This window comes from Triticum aestivum, chromosome 3B, assembly GCF_018294505.1.
Source record: "Triticum aestivum cultivar Chinese Spring chromosome 3B, IWGSC CS RefSeq v2.1, whole genome shotgun sequence".
Classification (NCBI taxonomy): domain Eukaryota; kingdom Viridiplantae; phylum Streptophyta; class Magnoliopsida; order Poales; family Poaceae; genus Triticum; species Triticum aestivum.
The window spans coordinates 765373412-765394455 of record NC_057801.1 but is presented as its reverse complement, the minus strand read 5'-3'; positions in this window follow the sequence as shown (position 1 = coordinate 765394455).

Sequence of the window (21044 nt, the reverse complement as noted above, 5' to 3'; positions counted from 1 at the left end):
CAACTTAGCTTTTCTGTCGTTTGCTTCCCGGCAACGCAGGACTTCGATTGAACGACGCCTGGTCCATACCACAATCTTCTCTAATCCTCCCCCGGCAAACATGTGTGCGGGGGAACCTTCTTTTCCTTTGCTAAAAAGAAGAAAGAAGAGAAAATAATGATATGGAGCCCTTCGGCTCGTTAGTACTTACCGGATGTAGGTGCTGCACAAAGTGTCCGATAATCGCATGCAAGAAAGAAACTAATGCATGAAATGGACAAGTTGTGCGGAGCACATGGGGTTTTACTTATGCACGGGATCTGCGCCCGGCTTTGTACAAAGGATTACATGCAACAGCGGCAAGACTTGTACAAAAGGTGGTTGCCGGAACGGGTTCCGGCAACCGTGCCCAACGGGAAAAACTTATGAAGATGTTCTATGTTCCAGGAGTTGCTCACCGGAATGCCATCTTCGGTCTCAAGGCGGACAACGCCGGGCCTTGTGACTCGTTTCACCCGATAAGGGCCTTCCCACTTCGGCATTAACTTGCTGGAATTCTTGGCGGACTGAACGCGCCGAAGAACAAGGTCGCCTTCCTCGAAGCTTCTGGCTTTAACTTTGCGGCTATGATAGCGGCGCAAAGCTTGCTGGTATCGAGCAGCTCGTACCGCAGCCTGAAGACGATCTTCCTCAAGGAGCAGCGCGTCGTCTTGTCGCAGCTGTTCTTGCTCAAGCTCATCATAAGCGAGCACTCGAGGTGATCCGTATACGAGTTCCATGGGGAGAACTGCCTCTGCTCCATAGACTAGAGCAAAAGGTGTCTGGCCAGTGGCTCGATTTGGCGTCGTTCTGATCGACCAAAGAACCACCAGCAGCTCCTCGATCCAGTTCCTTCCGCACTTGTGCAGCCTGTCGAAAGTTCTGGTCCTGAGCCCGCGCAACACTTCAGCATTTGCCCTCTCTGCTTGACCGTTGCTTCTCGGATGAGCAACAGAAGCGAAGCAGACCTTGGCGCCAAGGTCTTGGACGTACTGCATAAAGGTGCGGCTCATGAATTGCGTGCCGTTGTCGGTGATGATCCTGTTAGGGATCCTTAAACGGCAAACAATTGACCTGAAGAACTTGACTGCTGATTGTGCTATCACCTTCCTCACTGGCTGCACTTCCGGCCACTTTGTGAACTTGTCGATTGCGACGTACAAGTACTCAAAGCCCCCGACAGCTCGGGGGAAGGGGCCGAGGATATCGAGCCCCCAGACCGAAAATGGCCAGGATAAAGGGATCGTCTGGAGAGCTTGAGCTGGCTGGTGTATCTGTTTGGAGTGGAACTGGCACGCTTCACACTTGGTTACTTGTGCAGTTGCATCCTGGAGGGCTGTTGGCCAAAAGAAACCTTACCGGAAAGCTTTGCCGGCAAGTGCTCTTGCGCCAATGTGGTGGCCACATATGCCTCCATGTATCTCTGCCAACAGCTTTTGTCCATCTTCCCGGCGAATACACTTCAATTTCACACCGTTGAGTCTTCTTTTGTACAGTATGCTATCGACAAACTGGTACATACTTGACTGCCGGGCTACTCTTTCCGCTTCTTCTTGTTCTTCGGGAAGTTCTCCTGTCTGAAGGAAGTGGACAATCTGCTGTGCCCATGCTGGAGCTTGTGGCTCGACAACAACGACTAAAGGCGCATCTGCTGCTGCGGGAACATCCGCTTCCACGGCAAGGACTTGTGGTCCTACCGGAGCTTGATGTTCCCCGGCAAGCTTGCCGGAGCAAAACTTGTCGGGAGCGTCTGCTTCAACGGAACAAATCATAAGGCTTGCTGGAGCAGACTGCCCCTCAGCCTCCTTGGTGTTGATCTTGGGGACTTTCTTGGCGACGGCTTCGGGGAGCTCTGCCGGAAAGTAGTCACCAGAAACCAACTTCCTCTTCTTGCTTTGTCCAGTTGATGGTGTTACGGATGGTTGAGTCAACTTAAGCACAAAGATCCCTGGTTCCACAGGTAACTTTAGTGCGGCGCACTTTGACAGGCCATTAGCAATATCATTCTGAGCTCTTGGGATATGCTCCATTTGTAGGCCGTCAAAGTGCTCTTCTAGCTTCCTCACTTCATCAACATATGCTTCCATCAACGGACTCTGGTAGTTCTTGTTCACTTGTCGGACGACAAGCTGTGAGTCACCCTTGACAATGAGCTTCTTGATCCCAAGGTCTGCTGCGATTCTGAGACCGGCAAGCAATCCTTCATACTCTGCAGTATTGTTGGTTGCTTGCTCTTTGGGAAAGTGCATCTGGACTACGTACTTGAGGTGCTCTCCGGTGGGTGCGACAAGCAGCACGCCTGCACCGGCGCCTTGCAGCGAGAAGGCACCATCAAAGTACATCAGCCACTCTTTGCTTGCCTCTTTGACGGGGATGCTCGTTTCTGGAATTTCTTCATCTGGGGTTGGTGTCCACTCTGCTATGAACTCTGTCAATGCTCTGCTTTGGATAGTTGAAGTGCTCTCAAACTTGAGGCCAAAGCTTGACAGTTCCAGCGCCCACTCGACAATCCTGCCTGTTGCTTCTGGATTTTGCAGTATCCTCTTCAGCGGAAAGCGAGTGACGACTGTGATCTCATGTGCTTGGAAGTAATGGCGCAGCTTTCTCGAGGCCATGAGGAGGCCGAAAAGCAACTTCTGCACACCAGAGTACCTTGATCTAGCCCCCTGCAGAAGAGAACTGACAAACTAAACTGGGCGCTGCACCATTCTCTTCGGCATCTTATCATGCTCCTGCGCAAACCCATGTTTGTCGGGACCAGAGCTTGTCGGCGAAGCCCCCTGCTTGTCGCTGGATGGATCTGTCGTGGTTGCTGGCTCATCATCCGCCTCCCTCTCCGCCACTAACGCAGCATTAACCACTTGATTGGTTGCCGCTATATACAACAGCAACTTCTCTTGCGGCTTAGGTGCGACAAGCGTTGGAGTGGAGGGCAGGTATCTCTTCAAGTCCTGCAGCGCAGCCTCCACTTCCGGAGTCCATTTTACTGGACCTGCATTTTTCAAAATTTTGAAAAATGGCAGGGCGCGCTCAGCAGATCTAGAGATAAACCTGCTGAGAGCAGCCACGCAACCGGCAAGCCTTCGTACATCCTTGACGCGCTTTGGTGCTTCGATCTGCTCAATGGCCTTGATCTTGTCGGGATTGGCTTCAATTCCCCGCTGAGACACGAAGAACCCGAGAAGCTTGCCGGAGGGGACCCCAAACACGCACTTCTCGGGGTTAAGCTTGAGGTTGATCTTGCGCAGATTTGCAAATGTCTCGTCTAAATCTTGAATCAGGGTCGCCCTGTTCTTGCTCTTGACCACTATGTCATCCATGTAGGCTTCCACATTTCTGTGCATCTGCAGCTCAAAAGCGTGGTGGACTACCCTTGCGAATGTTGAACCGGCATTCTTCAAACCGAAAGGCATCCGTATGAAGCAGTACGTGCCACACGGGGTGATAAATGCGGTTTTCTCTTCATCTTCTTCTGCCATGAAGATTTGATGGTATCCTGAGTATGCATCAAGAAATGAAAGCAAATCACATCCGGCTGTGGAGTCAACAATCTGGTCAATACACGGCAAGGGAAATGGGTCTTTGGGACAAGCTTTATTAACATCAGTGAAGTCAATACAAAGTCTCCATTTCCCGTTAGCCTTGCGCACAACAACAGGATTGGCCAACCACGTGGGATGGAGCACTCCTTTGACAAGGCCTGCTGCTTCCAAGTTCTTGATTTCTTCTGCGATGAATTCTTGGTGCTCTACTGCCTGCTTCCTGACTCTCTGCTTGACGGGCCGCGCATGAGGACAGACGGCAAGGTGGTGCTCAATAACTTTCCTGGGAACACCGGGGATATCAGACGGTTGCCACGCAAACACGTCGACGTTCGCCCGCAGGAAAGAAACGAGCGCGCTTTCCTATTTGGGGTCAAGAGTGGCGCTGATGGTGAAGGTACCACCAGTGCCGCCCTCCTTGGCGGACACCTTCTTGGTCTCAGGTGGAGCTGCCATTGCCTTCTTACGCTTGCCGGTGGAGCTCGATGGTGCGTCCTCGACGGTAGCGCAGCACTCCGAAGAGGTGCGCTTGCCGGAGTGGGCATCAAAGCTCTTGCCGGACTTGGTCTTCTTCTTCCCCCCGGGAGCTTCAGCGGCAAGTGTCCTGCGTTCTGCTGCGGCTGCTGCTTCCCGGTAGATCTTGTCGGCACAGATAAGAGCATCCTTCTTGTCGCCAGGGACAGAGATGACACTTATCGGGCCTGGCATTTTCAGTACGTTGTACGCATAGTGAGAGGCTGCCATGAACTTGGCGAGTGCCGGTCGGCCAAGGATTCCGTTGTAAGGTAATGGAAAGTCGGCAACGTCAAACGTGACCCTCTCAGTCCTGAATTTCAGCTCGCTGCCAAATGTTACCGGCAACGTGATCTTTCCCTTCGGCTTGCTCCTTCCCGGGTTGATTCCTTGAAATGTACCGGTCTCTTCGAGCTCGCTGTCAGGGATCTGGAGTTTGTGAAGCATCGCGGAGGAGATCAGGTTCAAGCCGGCCCCACCGTCAACTAGCATCTTAGTGACCTTGAGGTTGCGGATTGTTGGTGAAACCAGCATCGGCAAGCACCCGACCGCAATTATGCGATCAGGATGGTCCTCAATATCGAAGATGATAGGCATGCCGGACCATTTCAGAGGCTTGCGTGACTCGACGGGTGGTTCTGCTGCATTAACTTCCCGCACCCACTGCTTGAGCTGGCGGTGCGAGGCATGCAGAGAAGAACCACCGTCAACGCATAGGACCTCTGTGGCTTTCTGGAACTCCTGCTCATCAGTCTCCTCATCATCGATGTCTTCATCGCCGTCGTCATCTTCATCCTTGTCACGGTCGCGAGGAGGTCTGTCTGCTTGCTGCTGCTTGGCCTTGCCGCGGCGTCCTCCTCGGGCGGGACGTTTCTTGCCGGATCCACCAACTCCTTCCTGGGCCTTCTCCTTGTCGCGCCGCTCGTATTCAGCTTTCTATTGCTCAACAAGCTGTTCGACTTTCTTACAGTTCTGGAGATCATGGCCCTTGGTGCGGTGAATCTTGCAATACTGCTTGTTGGTGCCGTCCTGCTTGTCGGCGACCGCCACCTCCGTGGCAACCTCCTTACCGGAGTCACCAGCTTTGGCTTCCTTGGCGCCGCCACCGTTGCCGGACTGCTCAACAACTAGCACTTCTTTGCCTTTCCTCCTTCTGTTGTTCCGCCGCCGGTTTTTCCTTGTCGGGGCAGCATCTTCACTGTCAGATCCTCCCGCTCCTATATTTTCTCCGGGGAGTCTCCTCCCTTCCTCAGCACGTGCACACTTGTCGGCCAGTGCATATAACTCACTGACGTCCCCAATCTTGCACATCGCCATTTCCTCCCGCATCTTGTGGTTTCGCACGTTCTGATGGAATGCGCTGATCAGCACGGCAGGGTGGACGTCTGGGATGTTGTGCTGCACACTACTGAATCTCTGAATGTACTTGCGCAGGGGCTCTCCTTCCTTCTGGGCGAGTAGATGAAGATCACTCTCCTGGCCATGAGGCTTGTGTCCGCCTGTGAAGGCGCCGACAAATTGATGGCACAGATCAGCCCAAGAGGATATGGAGTTGTCCGGCAAGTGCATGAGCCAGGATCTGACGTTGGGCTTGAGCACCAGTGGGAAGTAGTTGGCAAGGATCTTGTCATCTCGTCCCCCGGTAGCCTGTACCGCAATGGTGTAGATGCTGAGGAACTCCGACGGATGTGTCTTGCCATCGTACTTCTCCGGTACGTCTAGCTTGAAGTTCTTTGTGCTGGGCCACTGGACTTGCCGCAACTCACGAGTGAACGCAGGACAACCTACCGCGTACGACAGATCGCCTGGTTCCCCTGGCGCATGCATGTCAACAGAGGGCCCAGCGCGCTTGTCGGATTGACGCCGCGCTTCTCTTCAGTGCTCGATGCGGGTTCGAGCGTCTTCTTGTTGTCGATCATGAAGAACTTGGCGCTGATCGCGACGAGCTTGTGGATCCGACGATGCAGTGGAGTCGCTGTCGAGGTGGATCCGGCGAGTCGGCGATCTTGGCCTTCGGGGCGGTGATTGCATGGTAGTTGCACCTCCGCCTGTTTCGTCGCCACCGGCTCACGTCCGGCAACCTTGCCGCGGCGGCGACGCGCTCGGCCGCCATGGAGTGTCGCCGTTGGCGTAGCTGATGAGACTCTGAATGGTGGCCCTCCATTCGTCGATCTTGTCCGACGTCGGAGGGTAATCTAGGAGAAGTTGAGCTCGTGCCAAAGCTTCTGCTGGAGTGGTGGGTAGCAGTGGCGGACGGCGTGAGGAGCGGGACGTGCTCAAACTTCTAACTATGTTAGAAGGAGCAGTATCCCGTCCAGGCGACCGTGCCCCGCTCGTGCCAGCACGCTGGCGTGCATGCTGGTCTTGAGCGCCCAGAGATCCACCAGCTTGGTCTTGGCCTATCATGCGTATGGCACTGCTAGTGCCATGACGCTGTTGATCTTGCGCCTCCTGAGAGTGGCGTGGAACATGTACAGTCGCCGAGGTTTGTGCAGCCTTGTTCTTGGACCTGGCGGCATCATGAGCTTCCTCGTCGATGTCCATTCTTCCGCCGGCGTCCATTCCACCACCCGTTTGCTCCAACGGTGGCGGAAGTGACGTGGACGGAGCGGCTGCCGCCGAAGTCTTCTTCTTTGGTGGCATGTTGATGAAGGGAATGAAGATCTAGCTCGTGTGAACGCCGGATCAGGTTCACACAATCTCGACGCCCCTACCTGGCGCGCCAAAGATGTCGGGGGAAACTGATCCACGAACACCTATGGGGCCGGCGGACCGGGCCCCTTTCGGTTCGGTGGGGGGCGGAGATAGCACGAAGAGCGGATCGAGGCGAAGCACACGAGCAGTTTACCCAGCTTCGGAGCTCTCCGGAGAGATAACACTCCTACTGCTGCTTGTCTGGTTGTATTATCTTGTGTTCTTGCTCTCGAGAGAGAGAGCGTGATGTTTTCTGGGCTACGAATGAATCGAAGCGAACTGTCCGAACCCCCTCTACGTTGCGCATGGGCCTCCTTTTATACGCTAAAGGGGTCACCGACAGGTGGCAACGCAGAGGAGGGTATAAACGTAAAAAGTGAGGTGGTTGTTACAGTTGCTTGTATAGTGCACCCTACCTAACCCTGACGGCAGGGGACAAGGGCATTAAAGGCCCGTCTGAGTCGCCCAAACAGTGCAGAAAAGGACCGTTAGGGGCGCCACCGTTCGCCACGATGGCGATCTTGTCAGCTTCGCATGCCACTGCGCACCGCTGGCTGCACAGCCTCCCGCCATGCGCGCCTGGAGAGGCCCCCAGAGCGACACATTGGTGGATGCGCTGGAGCACGGGCACAGGGTGGCCGCCTGCCGCGGCAAGCGCCTTGCCGTTGTTGTTATCTTGTCGGGTCCGGAAGCTTGTCGCTCTCCGGGCCTCGAAGTACCTTGGTTGGTCTTCCCGGCAAACTCCTCTTGCCGGGGCCTTGTTGCCTTGCCGGAGCGCGTGGCGCATCGCGGCAAGTTCCTTGGAGTGCCTTGGTTGGCCTTCCCGGCAAGCTCCTCTTGCCGGGGCCTTGTCTCCTGAGCTTAAATACTTTGTTCTTGAATGCCTCCAAGGGAACCATGGAGGATCTTGGCGTTCCCCCGGTAAGCCTTGCCGCGGGGTGCTGCAACTGCCCGTGCACAAGTTCGGGGTACTAGGGTACCCCTATTCTAGTACACCGACACGGGGGCAGGGGGCACCCAAGAACACACAAGTTGATTGTTTAGCCGTGTGCGGTGCCCTCCTCCACAGAAACACATCTTGGTCATATCGTCGTAGTGCTCAGGCAAAGCCCTGCGCTGGTAACTTCATCATCACCGTCACCATGTCGTCGTGCTGACAAAACTCTCCCTCGACCTCAGCTGGATCTAGAGTTCGTGGGACATCATCGAGCTGAACGTGTGTAGATCGCGGAGGTTCCGTACCTTCGGTGCAAGGATCGGTTGGATCGTGAAGACGTACGACTACATCCACCACGTTGTCATAACGCTTCCGCTTTCGGTATAGAAGGGTACGTAGACAACACTCTCCCCTCTCGTTGCTATGCATCACCTAGAGATAGATCTTGCGTGATCGTAGGAATTTTTTTAAAATTACTGCATTCCCCAACACCTGGCGGCAGGAATCCTAGCCACCGCCAAGAGAGGCAAATCTTCCAACGCCGTCCTCCGGTGGCTCCCCTTCGCCGACGACCTAGGCCGTCGGTGGTGGGGGGGGGGTCGCCGTATCCATGCATGTGGATCATTTTTACTCCCTCGTAGTTTAAATTTTTAGGCTGTTCAACGTCTTTGCTTTGGCGGCGATGATGACGGTGCTGAATAAAGTTTCTTTAGATCCTTCCTCGACGAGGACATCGGTCCTATGGTTGGGGATGGAATTGGAAACCAGTCTGTTCAATTAAGGATGGCGTAGCGGCGGTGGCATCCTCATGGTGGACATGTGTCCTCGGGCTCCGCCATTGCGACAACGTTTGCTACAACGTCGGTGCGGAGCTTGGGAGGTAGTCTAGGAGCGGATGCAGACTGCGTTCTGCATCGGCGGCATCTGGAAGACGGAACATGTGTTGGGTTTGTGGTTTGTGGATGGTAGGTATGGTTTCCTTCTACGGTGTCTGATACGTCCATTTTGCATCATGCTTTTATATCGATATTTATTGCATTATGGGTTGTTGTTACACGTTATGTCACACTACTTATGCCCTTTCTCTCTTATTTTACAAGGTTTACACAAAGAGGGAGAATGCCGACAACTGGAATTCTAGGCTGGATAAGGAGCAAATATTAGAGACCTATTCTGCACAACTCCAAAAGTCCTGAAACACCATGGAAGTTATTTTTGGAATTAATAAAAAGTACGGAGCAAAGAAAATACCATAGGGGGCCACCCACCGTCCACGAGGGTGGGGGGCGCGCCCTACCCCCCTGGGCGTACCCCCCTGCCTCGTGCGCCCCCTGGCAGACCTTCGGTGCCTATCTTCTGCTATATGAAGTCTTTTACCATGGAAAAAAATCAGGAGGAAGCTTTCGGGACGAGACACCGCCTCCACAAGGTGGAACCTTGGCGGAACCAATCTAGGGCTCCGGTGGAGCTGTTCTACCGGGGAAACATCCCTCCGGGAGGGGGAAATCATCATCACCATCTATCCTCTCATCGGGAGGGGGTCAATCTCCATCAACATCTTCACCAGCACCATCTCCTCTCAAACCCTAGTTCATCTCTTGTATCTGATCTTTGTCTCAACACCTCAGATTGGTACCTGTGGGTTGCTAGTAGTGTTGATTACTCCTTGTAGTTGATGCTAGTTGGTTTATTCGGTGGAAGATCATATGTTCAGATCCTATATGCATATTAATACCCCTCTGATTATGAACATGAATATGATTTGTGAGTAGTTACGTTTGTTCCTGAGGACATGGGAGAAGTCTTGCTATAAGTAGTCATGTGAATTTGGTATTTGTTCGATATTTTGATGAGATGTATGTTGTCTTTCCTCTAGTGGTTTTATGTGAACGTCGACTACATGACACTTCACCATTGTTTGAGCCTAGAGGAAGGCATTGGGAAGTAATAAGTAGATGATGGGTTGCTAGAGTGACAGAAGCTTAAACCCTAGTTTATGCGTTGCTTCGTAAGGGGTTGATTTGGATCCATATGTTTCATGCTATGGTTAGGTTTACCTTAATTCTTCTTTCGTAATTGCGGATGCTTTCCTGAGTAGTTAATCATAAGTGGGATGCTTGTCCAAGGAAGGGCAGCACCCAAGCACCGGTCCACCCACATATCAAAATATCAAAGTAACGGACGCGAATCATATGAGTGTGATGAAAACTAGCTTGACAATAATTCCCATGTGTCCCCAGGAGCACTTTTCTCTATATAAGAGTTTGTCCAGGCTTGTCCTTTGCTACAAAAAGGATTGGGACATCTTGCTGCACCTTATTTACTTTCACTACTTGTTATTCGTTACAAATTACCTTATCACAAAACAATAATTTCAGTGATTGCAGAGAATACCTTACTGAAAACAGCTTGTCATTTCCTTCTGCTCCTCGTTGGGTTTGACACTCTTACTTATCGAAAGGACTACGATAGATCCCCTATACTTGTAGGTCATCAATACTCTTTTGTGGCGCCGTTGCCTGGGAGTGAAGCGCCTTTGGTAGGTGGAATTTGGTAAGGAAAAATTTATATAGTGTGCTGAAATGTACTGTCACTTGTTACTATGGAAAGTAATCCTTTGAGGGCTTGTTCTGGGTATCTTCGCCCCGACCAGTAGAGCAAAGAGTTGCTCCTCAACCTAACGAACCTACTGAAAATGTTTACTTTGAAATTCCTTCGGGTATGACAGAGAAACTGCTAGCTAATCCTTTTACAGGAGATGGAACATTGCATCCCGATTTGCACCTAATCTATGTGGATGAAATTTGTGGATTATTTAAGCTTGCAGGTATGCAAGAGGATGTTATCAAGAAGAAGATTTTTCCCCTGTATCTTTGAAGGGAAAGGCATTGACATGGTTTAGGCTATGTGATGATATGGGATCATGGAACTTCAACCGATTCAAATTGGAATTTCATCAGACGTTTTATCCTATGCATCTTGTTCATCGTGATCGTAACTATATATATAATTTTTGGCCTCGTGAAGGAGAAAGCATCGCTCAAGCTTGGGGGAGGCTTAAGTCAATGTTATATTCATGCCCCAATCATGAGCTCTCAAGAGAAATTATTATTCAAAAAATTTATGCTCGGCTTTCTCTCAACAATCGCTCCATGCTCGATGCTTCTAGTACTGGATCTTTCATTATGAATACTATTGAATTCAAATGGGTGGAAAGAATTAAATGCAACTCGGAAGATTGGGATCTCAACGGGGGAAAGGAGTCAGGTATAACACCTAAGTTTGACTGTGGTAAATCTTTTATGGATACTGAAGTTTTTCGTGAATGTAGCGACCAGACCTCAAATAGTCTGATCTTTGTGCTTTAGTGTCATCCCTAGATTAGTAATGCTGACACGCACAGTACTTGAAGGATTTATAACAGAGTAGCAATCACACACTTATTACATCGAATGTCTCAAAAGAGAACTTATTACAATAAATATGGCTTAAGGCCATCTAATAACGATAACAGCGGAAGGCTTGGAAGATAAGTGAGTCCATCAACTCCAACGGCATCACTGAGTATAGAACCACGACCTAAGGCACCTTACTCGTCGTCTGAAAAGTCTGCAACATGAAAATAGCAGCCCGAAAACGGGTCAGCACATGGAATATGCTGGCAATGTAACACATAGAGAGTAATGAACAGAATTATGCTATACTACATGCATATATGGCTGGTGGAGAGCTCTATGGTTACAGTTTTGCATAAAGCCAATTTTTTCCTACCGCAAAGGAATAAATTTTATTTAACTATCATGATGGTTGTTAAACATTGAGAAGATAGACATCCTCTCAATCCCAATTAATCATCATCATTAAACCCAACAAAATTGATTAAAGTAACATGATAAGATTCACATGATAATCCAGGTACTAGATACTCAAGATGTCCATAACCAGGGACACGGCTAACCATGATTAGTTTATACACTCTGCAGAGGTTTGCGCACTTTTCCCCACAAGACTCGATCTCCTCCGTTGGGATTCTCGCACTACATGATGTTTGAGAAATGGATAACCGAGACATAGTCTTTCAGAAGCGCTAGCACCTTACGATCGGGTAGACAGTACCAACCTACATCCCCTACATCTGCTAGTCTACCACTGTAAGAGTTCGCACGACTTAGTCAACTATGCTAGAGCCCATAGTAGCTTGTGGCTGCACACGGAAGTTTCTAGCATGAATAATCTCATGATCCCTTTGAGCCTAGGTGGCGGTCCATAAAGAAAAACAGGCAATCACTGGAATACCCAGGTGCCTCAATCCACCCAGATGTGTGTTTAAGTTGCCACCTTAAATCAACCATTAATTAATAATCTCACATCTGTCATGGATACACTCACCCAATCCACGTCTACTAGCATAGCATGGCATAATAAGCAAACGTAGAAGTAACTGCCAAGGGTTTGATAACAAAACAGGTAATAGGTACTACCTCATCTACTTCCCAAAACCCACATATTAATCAGATCCTAATCATGCAATTGTTTGAGGATTGATCTAATGCAATAAAACTGGGTAGTAAATAGGTATGATCAAAGTGTTACTTACCTTGTTGATGATCCGTGAAACCTAGAGATTCAAAGTAGCAAGCGGCGCACTCCGGGTACTCTATCGCAAACAAACAAGCATAAAATAAGTACTCGTCTAATGCACGGGTGAAACTCAAATAAGAGATCTAACCAGAAAGTTCAACTTAAGAAGTCCGGTTTGCAAAAAGAATCAAATCGAAAGAAGCAACAAAAGTCAAACGGCGAAAGAAACAAGCTTCGTTTACTAATATGGATCTAAGTCAAACTTTACAAAAGCAAAATCTTGTTTGAGTAGGTTAAACGGAAAGAGGGTTTTGAGACGAAACTCTAGGCGCTTGAATCGCCTGATTCCGATAAACGAGCGAAAAGTTATACTAGAACGAAAATCTGATCAGAGATCGCGATCTGGAATAACCGCGGAAAAATCCGAGAAAAGAAAAATTGACGAATAGATTAACGAACAAATGTTCGTTAACTGAAACTAAACGGTGAATGTGTCTGTTAAAACGAACGAACGGGCGAACGCTCGCTAAATAAATAAACCGGAAAAAAAATAAAACTGATCTATTTAAAAAAAACGAAACTAGGGTTTTCTAAAAAAATGGATCGGTTTTCTTTAGAAAAAACGGGGCGGCGGGGCGGCTACCTCGGCTCGGCTCTGACAGGGCTCTGGTGGGGCTCTGGTGCGGCAGCGGCAGCGGCTGCTGCTGCTGCTGCGGCAGGGCGGGTCGGGTGGAGGGGTGGGGAGGGGCGGTGGTGGTATTTAAGAGGGGGGTTGGCGGCTTGGGGAAGAGGGCAAGGTGGTGGGGAGAGGAGTCTGGCTCGGACTCCTAGTCCGGGTCGGCAGAGGCGACGCGCGGCGCGGAGGCGGCGGTGCGGAGGCGGGCCGGCCTAGCTCGGCTGGGCCATCGGCCCAGTCGTGCTCGGGAGAGATTTTTTTTAAATTAATTTCGCCGAACATAAAATAAATTCTAGAAAAATAAATAAAATCAAAAAATGCCAAAACAAATTTTCACCGTCTAAATAAAATATTTAGACCGAGATGAACATTTTCTTGACCCTAAAAATGTAGTTTTGAAAACGTGCAATTTTTCCTAAATTCAAATAAAATAGCAAAAACTCCAAAATAAAACTTAGTTGATTTTTTTATGAAATCCTCAATATTTGTTTATTTTGGGAAAGCCATTGTGTCCTTAAGAAGGGAGGTATTATTGTTGTTCCTAATGATAAAGATGAATTGATCCCGCAAAGAATTGTTATAGGTTATAGGATGGTAATTGATTTCTGCAAATTAAATAAAGCTACTAAAAAGGATCATTACCCTTTGCCTTTTATTGATCAAATGCTAGAAAGATTATCCAAACATACACATTTTTGCTTTCTAGAAAGTTACTCTAGTTTCTCTCGAATACCTGTGTCAAAAGAGGATCAAGAAAAGACCACTTTTACTTGCCCTTTCGGTACTTTTGCTTATAGATATATGCCTTTTGGTTTATGTAATGCACCTGCTACCTTTGAAACATGCATGATGGCTATATTCTCTCATTTTTGTGAAAAGGTTGATGAGGTTTTCATGGATGATTTCTCCGTTTATGGATCTTCTTTTGATGATTGCTTGAGCAACCTTGATCGATTTTTGCAGAGACGTGAAGAAACTAATCTTGTCTTGAATTGGGAAAAATGCCACTTTATGGTTAATGAAGGCATTGTCTTGGGGCATAAAATTTCTGAAAGAGGTATTGAAGTTGATAAATTTAAAGTGGATGCTATTGAAAAGATGTCGTGCTCTAAAGACATTAAAGGTATAAGAAGTTCCCTTGGTCATCCCGGTTTTTATAGAAGGTTTATGATGTCTACTACACAACCTTGTTCTTGTAGACGTTGTTGGTCCTCCAAGTGCAGAGGTTTGTAGGACAGTAGAAAATTTCCCTCAAGTGGATGACCTAAGGTTTATCAATCCGTTGGAGGCGTAGGATAAAGATGGCCACCGGTGAGGATCCCCCATTCGGAAGGGTGCCGGAACAGGGTCTTGGTTGGTTTTTGGTGGCTACAGAGGCTTGCGGCGGCGGAACTCCCGATCTATGGTATTTTCTGGAGGTTTTTGTATTTATAGGAATTGTTGGTGTAGGTCTCATGTCAGGGGGTTCTCGGAGGCTTCCACGAGATAGGGGGGTGCGCCCAGGGGGGTGGGCGTGCCCCCACCCTCGTGGGCAGCCCGTGACTCTTCTGGCCCAAATCTTTTACTCTGGCGGCTTCTTTTGGTCCATTAAAAATCATCAAAAATTGGCATGTCGGTTGGACTCCATTTGGTATTCCTTTCTGTAAAACTCAAAACAAGGAAAAAACAGAAACTGGCAATGGGCTCTAGGTTAATAGGTTAGTCCTAAAAATCATATAAAATAACATATAAATGCATATAAATCATCCAAGATGGATAATATAATAGCATGAATACTTCATAAATTATAGATACATTGGAGACGTATCACCATCCCCAAGCTTAATTCCTACTCGACCTTGAGTAGGTAAATGATAAAAGAAATAATTTATGAAGTATGAATGCTAGTAGGAGCACAAGTTTGATCAATGATAATTTCAGTCACCTTTTCTAGCATCATCATATGTCATAACAGTAGTTCATATCATAAAGCTTCTCAAGTAATAAGCTATTCACATGTTAAAGAATATACCATAAACTTTCTTGAAAAACTAACAAACTATGTTCTCAGTCATCAAACAATTGCAATTCATCTTATTTTCAGCAAGGGTCTACATAAGAGCTTTGATTTAGCAAATCCCACATACTCAATCATAGTCTTCCATGATTGCTACCACTCAAAGCATATTTTTAGAACAAATAGCATCTATCGAACATAGAGAAAGATAGGGGCTTAATGTTTTGCCTCCCAACTTACTTATCATATAGATAATTGTCAACAATAATAATTCATGATAAAATATATTTGAATGGCCGTATATGCTTGGATCTTTCCCCATCACATGATGCTTGCCAACTAAACAGTAGGTTGGAATCAGAAGGAATACTACTGACTCATGCATAAAAGTAAAAGATAGGCCCTTCGCAGAGGGAAGCAGGGATTTGCAGAGGTGCCAGAGCTCGAAGCTTTAAAACAGAGATGAAAATAATTTTGAGAGGTATGCTTTCATTGTCAACATAACGACCAAGAGTTCCCGATATCTTCCATACTAGATACATTATAGGCGGTTCCCAAACAAAAAGGTAAAGATTTTACTCCCCCTCCACCAACAATCACACTCCACGGCTTGTCCGAAACAATGGGTGCCGTCCAACTATCAACAATCCTGGGTAGTTAAATTATTTGCAATTTTGTTTTTGATCTTTTGATCATAGGACTGGGCGTCCCAGTTACCATCCATTTTCTCGTGAATGATAAGCGGAGTCCACTCATCGTGAGAATAACTCACCTAGCATGGAAGATACTGAAAGCCCCTAGTCGCTATATGAGCGATTCGGGCATACAAAACAAATTATTGTTTGAAGGTTTAGAGTTTGGCACATGCAAATTTACTTGGAACGGCAGGTAAATACCGCATATAGGTAGATATGGTGGACACTCATGGAACAAACTTTGTTCAAGGAATTTGGATGCACAAGCAGTATTCTCACTTAGTACAGATATTTTGGCTAGCAAAGGATTCTAAATTGCAATCACCACATGTTAGAGGATCCATAACAATATAACTTCTATACAAATATACCCAAGCACAACTCATTATGTTGTGTTCCTTGTCCAACTTCAACTAATTTGCTCAGGTTTGAAAATAATTATTGGGGCTCACAATCAGAAGAAGTCCAAGATAGTATATTTATATGTGAAATCTCTCTTCCTTCAATATTCTTTCATGAATTGTTCAAGTGACCAATACAATGTTTGCTAACATTAAATAAATTTACCACCTCTACTTCTTATATGTGGAGTCATTACTCCCCATGGGATAAGCATATGAAACATATATAATTTCATATTTATGATATTCAACTCATTCAACCATTTACTCATAGGATATAAGTGAAGCACACTAGTAAATGACAAACTACTCTAAAAAGATATAAGTGAAGATCAATGAGTAGTCAAATAATTATGTTGCTATGTGAGGACTCTCTCTCATTTAAGTATTTCAGATCTTAAGTACTTTATTCAAACAGCAAGCAAAATAAAATAAACTGGCATTGCAAGGATAGCACAACTCATGTGAAGAAGCAAAACTTAGGCTCAACCGATACTAACCGATAATTGTTGAATAAGAAAGGTGGGATGCCTACCGGGGCATCCCCAAGCTTCGATGCTTGAGACTTCTTGAAATATCATCTTGGGTTGCCTTGGGCATCACCAAGCTTGAAATTTTGTGTCTCCTTAATTCCTTTTATATCTCGGTCTCAGAAACTTCATCCACACAAAACTCAACAAGAACTTGTGAGATAAGTTAGTATAAACCAATGCAAAAACCTTATCATTCTCTACTATAGAAAATCACAAAAATTATTATTCAACATTGCATACTAAATTTCTCTGCATATTTAATACTCCTATCCTCAAATAGAATCATTACACAAGCAAACATATACAAACAATGCAAACATAACAGCAATCTGCCAAAACAGTATAGTGTGTAAAGAATGCAAGATTCATCATACTTACCTAACTCCACAAATTATGAGAAAAATACTACACTGTATAAAATTTATCAGAGATTATTTTGCAAAAAGTTTCAACAATTTATCATATTCTGACTTTTCTAGGGAATTTTTGCAACATCGATAAACTTTCTGTTTTCAAACAGCAACAAGTATACTTGCAAAATAAGCATGGTAAAGGCTATTCTTGACATTTTTATTGAAAATAGAGATGCAAAACATTATTATAAATAAAAGCAAGCAAATACTAACAAAATAAAATGATGCTCCAAGCAAAACACATATCATGTGGTGAATAAAAATATAGCTCCAAGTAAAGTTACGGATGAACGAAGACGAAAGAGGGGATGCCTTCCGGGGCATCCCCAAGCTTAGGCTCTTGGTTGTCATTGAATATTACCTTGGGTGCCTTGGGAATCCCCAATATTAGGCTCTTGACACTCCTTATTCCGTAGTGCATCGAATCTTCACCCAAAACTTGAAAACTTCACAACACAAAACTCAACAGAAAATCTCATAAGCTTCGTTAGTATAAGAAAATAAAACCACCACTTAGGTACTGTTGTGAACTCATTATAAATTCATATTTCTGTAATATATTATGTATTCCAACTTCTCTATGGTTCATACCCTCCGATATTACTCATAGATTCATCAAAATAAGCAAACAACACATAGAAAACAGAATCTGTCAGAAACAGAAGAGTCTGTAGTAATCTGTAACTCTCGAATACTTCTGTAACTCCAAAAAGCCTACAAAATTAGGAAAACCTGAGTAATTTGTGTACCAATCCAGAGCAAAAATAATCAGATCAAAAGAACATTTTTGAGAATTATCAAAACTAATTTACTCGGCGCAAAAGTTTCTGATTTTCAGCAGGATTAACACAACTATCACCGTAAGCTATCCTAATGGTCTTACTTGGCACTTTATTGAAACAAAAGCTATAAGACATGATTACTACAGTAGCATAATCATGTGGACACACAAAAACAGTAAGTTTAAATATTGGGTTGTCTCTCAACAAGCGCTTTTCTTTAATGCCTTTTTAGCTAGGCATGATGATTTCAATGATGCTCGCATAAAAGATAAGAATCGAAACATAAAGAGAGCAGCATGAAGAATATGACTAGCACATTTAAGTCTAACCAACTTCCTATACATAGGGATTTTTTGAGCAAACAACTTATGGGAACAATAATCAACTAGCATATGAAGGCAAAACAAGTGCAACTTCAAAATTTTCAACACATAGAGAGGAAATTTGATATTATTGCGATATGTAAGAGCACATGTTCCTCTCTCATAATAATTTTCAATAGCATCATGAATGAATTCAACAATATAACTATCACATAAATCATTCTTTTCATGATGCACAAGCATAGACTTTTTATTACTCTCCACATAAGCAAATTTCTTCTCATGAATAGTAGTGGGAGCAAACTCGACAAAATAACTACCATGTGAGGAATAATCCAATTGAAAATTAAAATCATGACGACAATTTTCATTGTTATCATTAATCTTTATAGCATACGTGTCATCACAATAATAATCATAAATAGGAGGCATGCTCTCATCATAATAAATTTGCTCATCAAAACATGGGGAACTAAACATATCATCTTCATCAAACATAGCATCCCCAAGCTTGTGACTTTGCATATCATTAGCATCATGGGTGTTAAAAGAATTCATACTAACAACATTGCAATCATGCTCATCATTCAACGATTTAGTGCCAAACATTTTAATGCATTCTTCCTCTAGCAAATGAGCACAATTATCGGAATCCTTATTTTCACGGAAGACATTAAAAAGATGAAGCATATTAGGCACCCTCAATTACATTTTTTTGAAATTTTCTTTTATAGACTAAACTAGTGATAAAACAAGAAACAAAAAGATTCGATTGCAAGATCTAAAGATATACCTTCAAGCACTAACCTCCCCGGCAACAGCGCCAGAAAAGAGCTTGATGTCTACTACACAACCTTCTTCTTGTAGACGTTGTTGGGCCTCCAAGTGCAGAGGTTTGTAGGACAGTAGCAAATTTCCCTCAAGTGGATGACCTAAGGTTAATCAATCCGTGGGAGGCGTAGGATGAAGATGGCCATCGGTGAGGATGCCCCCTCCGGCAGGGTGCCGGAACAGGGTCCCGATTGGCTTTTGGTGGCTATAGAGGCTTGCCGCCGCGGAACTCCCGATCTATGGTATTTTCTAGAGGTTTCTTTATTTATAGGAATTTTTGGCATAGGTCCCACGTCAGGGGGTTCTCGGAGCCGTCCACGAGATAGGGGGCGCGCCCAAGAGGGTGGGCGCGCCCCCCACCCTCGTGGGCAGCCCGGGACTCTTTTGGCCCAACTCTTTTACTCTGGTGGCTTCTTTTGGTCCATAGAAAAACATCAAAAATTGGCACGTCAGTTGGACTCCATTTGGTATTCCTTTTCTGTAAAACTCAAAAACAAGGAAAAAATAGAAACTGGCACTAGGCTCTAGGTTAATAGGTTAGTCCCAAAAATCATATAAAATAACATATAAATGCATATAAAACATCCAAGATGGATAATATAATAGCATGAATACTTCATAAATTATAGATACGTTGGAGACGTATTAGTTTATTAAGGACTTCTCTAAAATTTCTAGGCCTCTGACTAATCTCTTACAAAAAGATATTCCTTTTGTCTTCGATGATGATTGTGTAGAAGCATTTGAAATACTTAAGAAAGCTTTGATTTCTGCACCTATTGTTCAGCCACCTGATTGGAATTTACCCTTTGAAATTATGTGCGATGCCAGTGATTATGTCGTAGGTGCTGTTCTAGGACAAAGAGTTGATAAGAAACTAAATGTTATTCAATATTCTAGTAAAACTCTAGACAGTGCCCAGAGAAATTATGCCACTACTGAAAAAAAATAGCAGTTGTATTTGCTTGTGATAAGTTTAGACCTCATATCGTTGACTCTAAAGTAACTGTTCACACTGATCATGTTGCTATTAAATACCTTATGGAAAAGAAAGATGCTAAACCTAGACTTGTTAGATGGGTTCTCCTACTACAAGAATTTGATTTGCATATTATTGATAGAAAGGGAGCTGAGAACCCTGTTGCAGACAACTTGTCTAGGTTAGAGAATGTTCTTGATGACCCACTACCTACTGATGATAGCTTTCCCGACGAACAATTAGCTGTCATAAATGCTTCTCGTACTGCTCCATGGTATGCTGATTATGCTAATTACATTGTTGCCAAATTTATACCACCTAGCTTCACATACCAGCAAAAGAAAAAGTTTTTGTATGATTTAAGACATTACTTCTGGGATGACCCACACCTTTATAAAGGAGTAGATGGTGTTATTAGACGTTGTGTACCTGAGCATGAACAGGAATAGATCCTACGCAAGTGTCACTCCGAGGTTTATGGAGGACACCACACTGGAGATAGAATTGCGCATAAGGTATTGCAATCCGGTTTTTATTGGCCTAGTCTCTTCAAGGATGCCCGTAAGTTTGTCTTGTCTTGCGATGAATGTCAAAGAATTGGTAATATTAGTAGATGTCAAGAAATGCCTATGAATTATTCTCTTGTTACTGAACCATTTGATGTTTGGGGCTTTGATTATATGGGACCGTTTCCTTCCTCTAATGGGTATACACATATTTTAGTTGCTGTTGATTACGTTACTAAGTGGGTAGAAGCTATTCCAACTAGTAGTGCTGATCATAACACCTCTATTAAGATGCTTAAAGAAGTTATTTTTCCGAGGTTTGGAGTCCCTAGATACCTAATGACTGATGGTGGTTCACATTTTATTCATGGTGCTTTTCGTAAAATGCTTTCTAACTATGATGTTAATCATAGAATTGCATCTCCATATTACCCACAGTCTAGTGGCCAAGTAGAACTGAGTAACAGAGAGCTTAAATTGATTTTGCAAAAGACTGTTGATAGATCTAGAAAGCATTGGTCCAAGAAACTTGATGATGCATTATGGGCTTATAGAACTGCATATAAAAATCCTTTGGGTATGTCTCCATATAAAATAGTTTATGGAAAAGCATGTCACTTACCT